The sequence below is a fragment of the Harmonia axyridis genome, chromosome X, assembly GCF_914767665.1.
Source record: "Harmonia axyridis chromosome X, icHarAxyr1.1, whole genome shotgun sequence".
Taxonomy (NCBI): domain Eukaryota; kingdom Metazoa; phylum Arthropoda; class Insecta; order Coleoptera; family Coccinellidae; genus Harmonia; species Harmonia axyridis.
The window spans coordinates 31607689-31617688 of NC_059508.1; the positions used below are offsets into that span (position 1 = coordinate 31607689).

General features: G+C 41.6%; 2 non-coding genes across 2 annotated transcripts in view; one reads left to right on the plus strand and one right to left on the minus strand.

The window, feature by feature from the left end:
• The window catches only part of LOC123687361, a 1906-nt gene extending 1742 nt beyond the window's left edge, over window positions 1–164 (minus strand). The window contains exon 1 of the ribosomal RNA XR_006749091.1: window positions 1–164. This exon is cut by the window's left edge and continues 1742 nt beyond it. This is a non-coding gene — a ribosomal RNA (small subunit ribosomal RNA).
• Window positions 165–3799: 3635 nt separating this feature from the next.
• On the plus strand, window positions 3800–3918 carry LOC123687049. The gene has a single exon (XR_006748796.1). It is a non-coding gene; the product is annotated as a 5S ribosomal RNA (ribosomal RNA).
• Window positions 3919–10000: the final 6082 nt, after the last annotated feature.

A 10000-nucleotide genomic window follows, 5' to 3' on the forward strand; every position in this document is an offset into this window, starting at 1 on the left:
CTCTAGAATTACCACAGTTATCCAAGTAAATGTGGGTACGATCTAAGGAACCATAACTGATTTAATGAGCCTTTCGCGGTTTCACCTTAATTTGGCTTGTACTGAGACATGCATGGCTTAATCTTTGAGACAAGCATATGACTACTGGCAGGATCAACCAGGGAACTGCGTGCTTATACGATCGGTCCACGAGATTGCCGGTATGGCCAAACCCGTTCGCCTCTCGTCATGTGGCACTAGCCATGTCGATTGACTTCGACTAGCGCCGCACATCAGTAAGTGCAAGTCCTCGACGAAACGACGTAACAGCCCCCAGTCAGCATGAGACTCAAGCTATATATACATCATCATCATCTCGGACAAAACACCGATCAAAAATGAGAAAGTTTCTAGAAACAATCCCTCGCCAAGGCGTCCATATATAATACGAACCCCCGGCTATCAACTAATTTCTTATACACATTCCATCTCGACCCTTCGCTATACATGTGAATATAACGACACGGTGATTCGAGATTCAACAATATTTGTCGCTCGGAACGAATTGAGTGGTTGCAAATTTTTTGTGAACATAACCCGCAACGGGCAGAGGATCACGATTTTAAGGTTGGTCGCTTAAAGGCCATTCGACTACAAAGAGACGAAGCGGACCGCGACCTCGCTGCATGAGGTTGACGAAAGCGACCCAAGATGCGAAAGCCGAAACCAACACACCTTGCCAGTACCCAAACGCCGAGGTCGGATTCGGGTCTACCACTTACCAACTGAATATCATCCTAAAAAGAACTCCAAACAGTCTAGGACAGGACCCATTCTCCACCCCTTCTATATATGTCAGGAGAACCCCGGATTCCCCTCCAGACACGATTTAGCAAACTTTTCCCGATCGATCCGACCCACCGAGGCCGTTTCGACCGTTCGCCGCGCCTACTAGAGCTGATTTCTTCGGACTCCGATCAGAAAATCCGCCGATGCATGTCGTTAACACCTAGTCCGCCTCGTCCGATCGATCGAGGCCGTTTCGACCGTTCGCCGCGCCTACTAGAGCTGATTTCTTCGGACTCCGATCAGAAAATCCGCCGATGCATGTCGTTAACACCTAGTCCGCCTCGTCCGATCGATCTAGGCCGTCTCGAACCACCCATCGCGCATCGAAAGTCGCATCTCTCGAACTCCGATCCGGAAATCGGCCGATGCATCACGTTAACTATTTCTTATATATCTAATATAATATACATGGAGACGGTAAGAATTCTTTTAATCGAAGATATACATATACTTCTCATCAATATCCAAAAGCTTATCGAAAAATAAATTACTCAACTTTTACGTGAAGAATCGTTCACCCAAACCTTATCCCCTATATATGTCAGGAGAACCCAAGGTTCCCCTCCAGACACGATTTAGCAAACTTTTCCCGATCGATCCGACCCACCGAGGCCGTCTCGACCGTCCGCTGCGCCTACTAGGGCCGATTTCTTCGGACTCCGATCAGAAAATATACCGATGCATGTCGTTAACACCTAGTCCGCCTCGTCCGATCTATCTAAACAGTCTCGACGCACCCAACACTCTTTCAAAGTCGGATTACTCGGACTCAATCTGAAAATGGACCGATGCATGACGTCAACACTTAGCCCGCCTCGTCTGATCTATCTAAGCCATCTCGACCCACCCAACACGCCTTCCAAGTCGGATCACTCGGACTTCGATCTGAAAATCTCCGGACTCATTTTTATGAATATCCCCAGTCAGTAAGAACGTTATTTCGCCAATATATACCAACAATAAACCATATTCCAATAGCTGAACCAAAAATATAATTCCCGATCCAAACGTTCTGCATCGCCCAACGCGACCACCTTCCCTATATATGTCAGGAGAGCACAGGGTTCCCCTCCAGACAACACTTACGCTCTATCCCCGACTCTCGGTCGATCGATAGGCCAGGTCAGCGGTGTCTGTTTCGGCCGAAGCTCGGACTTTGGTCAAAATGTTCCGATACAAAATTTGAACCAAGATAGATACAGATATGATTCCTTCTTAAATATACGTTGATTATCGAACAGAATATGGTAAATATTTTGCGATGACCGAGGATTTCATGAATTTTTTTTTTTTTTCGAAAAAATTTTCTATTATCGGAATTTCCTCAAATTTCATTTGGTTGCCTCCTAATGCTTATTAAAAATGATAACCAACAATCAGAATCATTATTTATCATTTATTTCAATTTTTATAATGAAAAACGTTCACGTCCTTTCGCGCCTCTCGATCGTCGTTTACGTGATGCATCGGTCAGCCCTAGTTTACGTGGTGCATCGGTAAGATCGAGTTCACGTTCTGCATCGGTCTGCCCGAGTTTACGTGGTGCATCGGTAAGATCGAGATTACGTGGTGCATCGGTAAGATCGAGTTCACGTTCTGCATCGGTCTGCCTGAGTTTACGTGGTGCATCGGTATGATCGAGTTTACGTTCTGCATCGGTGTGATCTAGTTTACGTTGTGCATCGGTAAGATCGAGATTACGTGAAGCATCGGTATGATCGAGTTTACGTTCTGCATCGGTCTGGACTCTGAGATATATTTTCGACGTGAAAATGTTCCGATACAACTTTTGAACCAGGATAGTTAGAGAGATGATTTTTTCTGGGATGTACGTTGATTGGGGAATGGATTGTGGAAAATAACTTGCCATGACCGAGGTGTTCTCGAATTTTTTTTTTTTTTCGAAAAATATTTTCTGATTTTGGATTTCACTCAAATTTGATTTCGTTGCCTTCTAATGTGTTCTAAAAGAGTAAATCAGTAATCAGAATCGAAAAATATTTTTCGGATTTTTTTTTTTTTGAAAAAAAATTTTCTGATTTTGGAATTTCCTCAAATTTGATTTGGTTGCCTTCTAATGTGTTTTTAAAGCGTAAATCAGTAATCAGAATCAATATTCATTGTCGACTTTAATTTTTATAAGGAAAAATGTTCACGTCCTTAAACGCCTCCCCATCATTAGCCCGAGTCCAAGTCGATGTCAGTCCCGAGCGGACGGTGTCAGATACTACCTATCGCCCCGGTCTGGACTTGGCGAGGTATTTCGACGTGAAATGTTCCGATACAACTTTTGAACCAGGATAGTTAGAGAGATGATTTCTTCTATGTTGTACGTTGATTGTGGAATGGATTGTGGGAAATAACTTGCCATGACCCAGGTGTTCTTGAATTTTTTTTTTTTTCGAAAAAAATTTTCTGATCTTGAAATTTCCTCAAATCTGATTGCGTTGCCTTCTAATGTGTACTAAAAGAGTAAATCAGTAATCAGAATCAATATTCATTGTCGACTTTAATTTTTATAAGGAAAAATGTTCACGTCCTTAAACGCCTCTCCATCGTTACCCCGACTCCAAGACGATGTTAGACCGGAGCGGACGGTGTCAAATGCGACCGATCTCCCCGGTCTGGACTTAGCGAGATATTCCGACGTGAAATGTTCCGATACAAAAATTTAACTGTGATAGTTAGAGAGATGGTTCCTTTTGTGATGTACGTTGATTGTGTAATAGAATATGGAAATAAACTTGAGATGACCGAGGTCTTCTGGGATTTTTTTTTTTTTTCGAAAAATATTTTTCGATTTCGGAAATCCCTCAAATTTCATTGAGATATGTCCTAATGTGTTCTTAAAACTTAAATCAACAATCAGAATTAATATCCAAAAGTTATTTCATTTTTTATAAGGAAAAACGTTCACGTCCTTTCCGCTCCCAAAAAGTGAGATATCATAGAAAATATCGCTATATTTGTTGTTTACGGCCATACCACGCTGAAATTGCCAGTTCTCGTCAGAACACTGAAGCCAAGCAGCGTCGGGCGCGGTTAGTACTTGGATGGGTGACCGCTTGGGAACACCGCGTGCTGTAAGCTTTTTTTTTACGTTCTGCATCGGTCTGCCGAGATAACGTGGTGCATCGGTATGATCGAGTTTACGTTCTGCATCGGTAAGATCGAGATTACGTGAAGCATCGGTATGATCGAGTTTACGTTCTGCATCGGTCTGCCCGATATTACGTGGTGCATCGGTCTGCCCTAGTTTACGTGGTGCATCGGTTTGGACTTAGAGATATATTTTCGACGTGAAAATGTTCCGATACAACTTTTGAACCAGGATAGTTAGAGAGATGATTTTTTCTGGGATGTACGTGGATCGGGGAATGGATTGTGGGAAATAACTTGCCATGACCGAGGTGTCCTCGAATTTTTTTTTTTTTCGAAAAAAATTTTCTGATTGTGGAATTTTCTCAAATTTGATTTGGTTGCCTCCTAATGTGTTCTAAAAGAGTAAATCAGTAATCGGAATCGAAAAATATTTTTCGGATTTTTTTTTTTTTCGAAAAAAATTTTCTGATCGTGGAATTTCCTCAAATTCGATTTGGTTGCCTTCTAATGTGTTTTTAAAGCGTAAATCAGTAATCAGAATCAATATTCATTGTCGACTTTAATTTTTATAAGGAAAAATGTTCACGTCCTTAAACGCCTCCCCATCATCAGCCCGAGTCCAAGTCGATGTCAGTCCCGAGCGGACGGTGTCAGATACTACCTATCGCCGAGGTCTGGACTTGGCGAGATATTACGACGTGAAATGTTCCGATACAACTTTTGAACCAGGATAGTTAGAGAGATGATTTCTTCTATGTTGTACGTTGATTGTGGAATGAAATACGGAAAATAACTCGCCATGACCGAGGTGATTACGATTTTTTTTTTTTTTCGAAAAAAATTTTCTGATCGTGGAATTTTCTCAAATTTGATTTGGTTGCCTCCTTATATGTTCTAGTAGCGATAATCAACAATCAGAATCAAAATCCATGGTCGGGTTTGATTTTTATAAGGAAAAATGTTCACGTCCTTTTTTACAACCCCGACTCATTGACGATGTTAGAACCGAGCCGGCGGTGTCAGATACGACCGATCGCCCCGGTCCCGATCGTCATTTACGTTGTGCATCGGTCTGCCCGAGATTACGTGGTGCATCGGTATGATCGAGTTTACGTGGTGCATCGGTAAGATCCAATTCACGTTCTGCATCGGTAAGATCCAATTCACGTTCTGCATCGGTAAGATCCAGTTCACGTGGTGCATCGGTAAGATGGAGATTACGTGGTGCATCGGTAAGATCGAGATTACGTGGTGCATCGGTAAGATCTACTTTACGTTCTGCATCGGTCTGCCCTTGTTTACGTGGTGCATCGGTAAGATCGAGATTACGTGAAGCATCGGTATGATCGAGTTTACGTTCTGCATCGGTCTGCCCGATATTACGTGGTGCATCGGTCTGCCCTAGTTTACGTGGTGCATCGGTTTGGACTTAGAGATATATTTTCGACGTGAAAATGTTCCGATACAACTTTTGAACCAGGATAGTTAGAGAGATGATTTTTTCTGGGATGTACGTGGATCGGGGAATGGATTGTGGGAAATAACTTGCCATGACCGAGGTGTCCTCGAATTTTTTTTTTTTTCGAAAAAAATTTTCTGATTGTGGAATTTTCTCAAATTTGATTTGGTTGCCTCCTAATGTGTTCTAAAAGAGTAAATCAGTAATCGGAATCGAAAAATATTTTTCGGATTTTTTTTTTTTTCGAAAAAAATTTTCTGATCGTGGAATTTCCTCAAATTCGATTTGGTTGCCTTCTAATGTGTTTTTAAAGCGTAAATCAGTAATCAGAATCAATATTCATTGTCGACTTTAATTTTTATAAGGAAAAATGTTCACGTCCTTAAACGCCTCCCCATCATCAGCCCGAGTCCAAGTCGATGTCAGTCCCGAGCGGACGGTGTCAGATACTACCTATCGCCGAGGTCTGGACTTGGCGAGATATTACGACGTGAAATGTTCCGATACAACTTTTGAACCAGGATAGTTAGAGAGATGATTTCTTCTATGTTGTACGTTGATTGTGGAATGAAATACGTAAAATAACTCGCCATGACCGAGGTGATTACGATTTTTTTTTTTTTTCGAAAAAAATTTTCTGATCGTGGAATTTTCTCAAATTTGATTTGGTTGCCTCCTTATATGTTCTAGTAGCGATAATCAACAATCAGAATCAAAATCCATGGTCGGGTTTGATTTTTATAAGGAAAAATGTTCACGTCCTTTTTTACAACCCCGACTCATTGACGATGTTAGAACCGAGCCGGCGGTGTCAGATACGACCGATCGCCCCGGTCCCGATCGTCATTTACGTTGTGCATCGGTCTGCCCGAGATTACGTGGTGCATCGGTATGATCGAGTTTACGTGGTGCATCGGTAAGATCCAATTCACGTTCTGCATCGGTAAGATCCAATTCACGTTCTGCATCGGTAAGATCCAGTTCACGTGGTGCATCGGTAAGATGGAGATTACGTGGTGCATCGGTAAGATCGAGATTACGTGGTGCATCGGTAAGATCTACTTTACGTTCTGCATCGGTCTGCCCTTGTTTACGTGGTGCATCGGTAAGATCGAGATTACGTGAAGCATCGGTATGATCGAGTTTACGTTCTGCATCGGTCTGCCCGATATTACGTGGTGCATCGGTCTGCCCTAGTTTACGTGGTGCATCGGTTTGGACTTAGAGATATATTTTCGACGTGAAAATGTTCCGATACAACTTTTGAACCAGGATAGTTAGAGAGATGATTTTTTCTGGGATGTACGTGGATCGGGGAATGGATTGTGGGAAATAACTTGCCATGACCGAGGTGTCCTCGAATTTTTTTTTTTTTCGAAAAAAATTTTCTGATTGTGGAATTTTCTCAAATTTGATTTGGTTGCCTCCTAATGTGTTCTAACAGAGTAAATCAGTAATCGGAATCGAAAAATATTTTTCGGATTTTTTTTTTTTTCGAAAAAAATTTTCTGATCGTGGAATTTCCTCAAATTCGATTTGGTTGCCTTCTAATGTGTTTTTAAAGCGTAAATCAGTAATCAGAATCAATATTCATTGTCGACTTTAATTTTTATAAGGAAAAATGTTCACGTCCTTAAACGCCTCCCCATCATCAGCCCGAGTCCAAGTCGATGTCAGTCCCGAGCGGACGGTGTCAGATACTACCTATCGCCGAGGTCTGGACTTGGCGAGATATTACGACGTGAAATGTTCCGATACAACTTTTGAACCAGGATAGTTAGAGAGATGATTTCTTCTATGTTGTACGTTGATTGTGGAATGAAATACGGAAAATAACTCGCCATGACCGAGGTGATTACGATTTTTTTTTTTTTTCGAAAAAAATTTTCTGATCGTGGAATTTTCTCAAATTTGATTTGGTTGCCTCCTTATATGTTCTAGTAGCGATAATCAACAATCAGAATCAAAATCCATGGTCGGGTTTGATTTTTATAAGGAAAAATGTTCACGTCCTTTTTTACAACCCCGACTCATTGACGATGTTAGAACCGAGCCGGCGGTGTCAGATACGACCGATCGCCCCGGTCCCGATCGTCATTTACGTTGTGCATCGGTCTGCCCGAGATTACGTGGTGCATCGGTATGATCGAGTTTACGTGGTGCATCGGTAAGATCCAATTCACGTTCTGCATCGGTAAGATCCAATTCACGTTCTGCATCGGTAAGATCCAGTTCACGTGGTGCATCGGTAAGATGGAGATTACGTGGTGCATCGGTAAGATCGAGATTACGTGGTGCATCGGTAAGATCTACTTTACGTTCTGCATCGGTCTGCCCTTGTTTACGTGGTGCATCGGTAAGATCGAGATTACGTGAAGCATCGGTATGATCGAGTTTACGTTCTGCATCGGTCTGCCCGATATTACGTGGTGCATCGGTCTGCCCTAGTTTACGTGGTGCATCGGTTTGGACTTAGAGATATATTTTCGACGTGAAAATGTTCCGATACAACTTTTGAACCAGGATAGTTAGAGAGATGATTTTTTCTGGGATGTACGTGGATCGGGGAATGGATTGTGGGAAATAACTTGCCATGACCGAGGTGTCCTCGAATTTTTTTTTTTTTCGAAAAAAATTTTCTGATTGTGGAATTTTCTCAAATTTGATTTGGTTGCCTCCTAATGTGTTCTAAAAGAGTAAATCAGTAATCGGAATCGAAAAATATTTTTCGGATTTTTTTTTTTTTCGAAAAAAATTTTCTGATCGTGGAATTTCCTCAAATTCGATTTGGTTGCCTTCTAATGTGTTTTTAAAGCGTAAATCAGTAATCAGAATCAATATTCATTGTCGACTTTAATTTTTATAAGGAAAAATGTTCACGTCCTTAAACGCCTCCCCATCATCAGCCCGAGTCCAAGTCGATGTCAGTCCCGAGCGGACGGTGTCAGATACTACCTATCGCCGAGGTCTGGACTTGGCGAGATATTACGACGTGAAATGTTCCGATACAACTTTTGAACCAGGATAGTTAGAGAGATGATTTCTTCTATGTTGTACGTTGATTGTGGAATGAAATACGGAAAATAACTCGCCATGACCGAGGTGATTACGATTTTTTTTTTTTTTCGAAAAAAATTTTCTGATCGTGGAATTTTCTCAAATTTGATTTGGTTGCCTCCTTATATGTTCTAGTAGCGATAATCAACAATCAGAATCAAAATCCATGGTCGGGTTTGATTTTTATAAGGAAAAATGTTCACGTCCTTTTTTACAACCCCGACTCATTGACGATGTTAGAACCGAGCCGGCGGTGTCAGATACGACCGATCGCCCCGGTCCCGATCGTCATTTACGTTGTGCATCGGTCTGCCCGAGATTACGTGGTGCATCGGTCTGGACTTAGAGATATATTTTCGACGTGAAAATGTTCCGATACAACTTTTGAACTAGGATAGTTAGAGAGATGATTTTTTCTGGGATGTACGTTGATTGGGGAATGGATTGTGGGAAATAACTTGCCATGACCGAGGTGTTCTCGAATTTTTTTTTTTTTTTCGAAAAAAATTTTCTGATTGTGGAATTTTCTCAAATTTGATTTGGTTGCCTCCTAATGTGTTCTAATAGCGATAATCAACAATCAGAATCAAAATCCATGGTCGGGTTTGATTTTTATAAGGAATAATGTTCACGTCCTTTTTCGCCTATGTTCTTTTTCGACGTGAAAAGTTCCGATACAACTTTTGAACCAGGATAGTTAGAGAGATGATTTTTTCTGGGATGTATGTTGATTGACGTACGAAACTTGGAAAAAAAATAGAAAAGACCGAGGTACTCTAGAAAAAAAATTTATTGAAAATATTTTTTTGATTTCGGAATTAATTCGAAATTCATTCAGATGTCTTCTATCAATATCGCGAAAGAAAAATCAATAATCAGAATCGATATTCATCTAAGATTATTTCCTTTTGGATTGTGTTAACATTCGGTACGATCTTGTCTACGTGATGCATCGGTTTGTTTCTCGGCTCTTGTGAGCAAGTTGGACACTCGAGACGGCCTCCATCGATCGGATTAGGCGGGCTTTAATGTTAACGTGCTGCATCGGTGTGATCTTGTTTACGTCATGCATCGGTATAGCTTTAAATCGCGCCGTAAAGTCGTTCACGTCATGCATCGGTATCTTAAATCGCGCCGAAAAGTCGTTCACGTCATGCATCGGTATCTTAAATCGCGCCGTAAAGTCGTTCACGTCATGCATCGGTATCTTAAATCGAGCCGAAAAGTCGTTCACGTCATGCATCGGTGGCACAAAAAAAAGACGCCGATGCATGACGTGAGCCGACTTTTCGGCGCGATTTAAGATACCGATGCATGACGTGAACGACTTTACGGCGCGATTTAAGATACCGATGCATGACGTGAACCGACTTTTCGGCATGAAGTCAGCTAAAATTATCGTGTGCATCTTGGGTCGGTCCACGTACCGTAGATCAGAGAGGGACGACGTACATACATCGGATACATTTGTATCCAACAAGTTACGATCGTCGTCTGATCCAGCGGTAATCGGACCTACTCTCGTGAATTTATTTTGCCCCTTGAATAATTTTG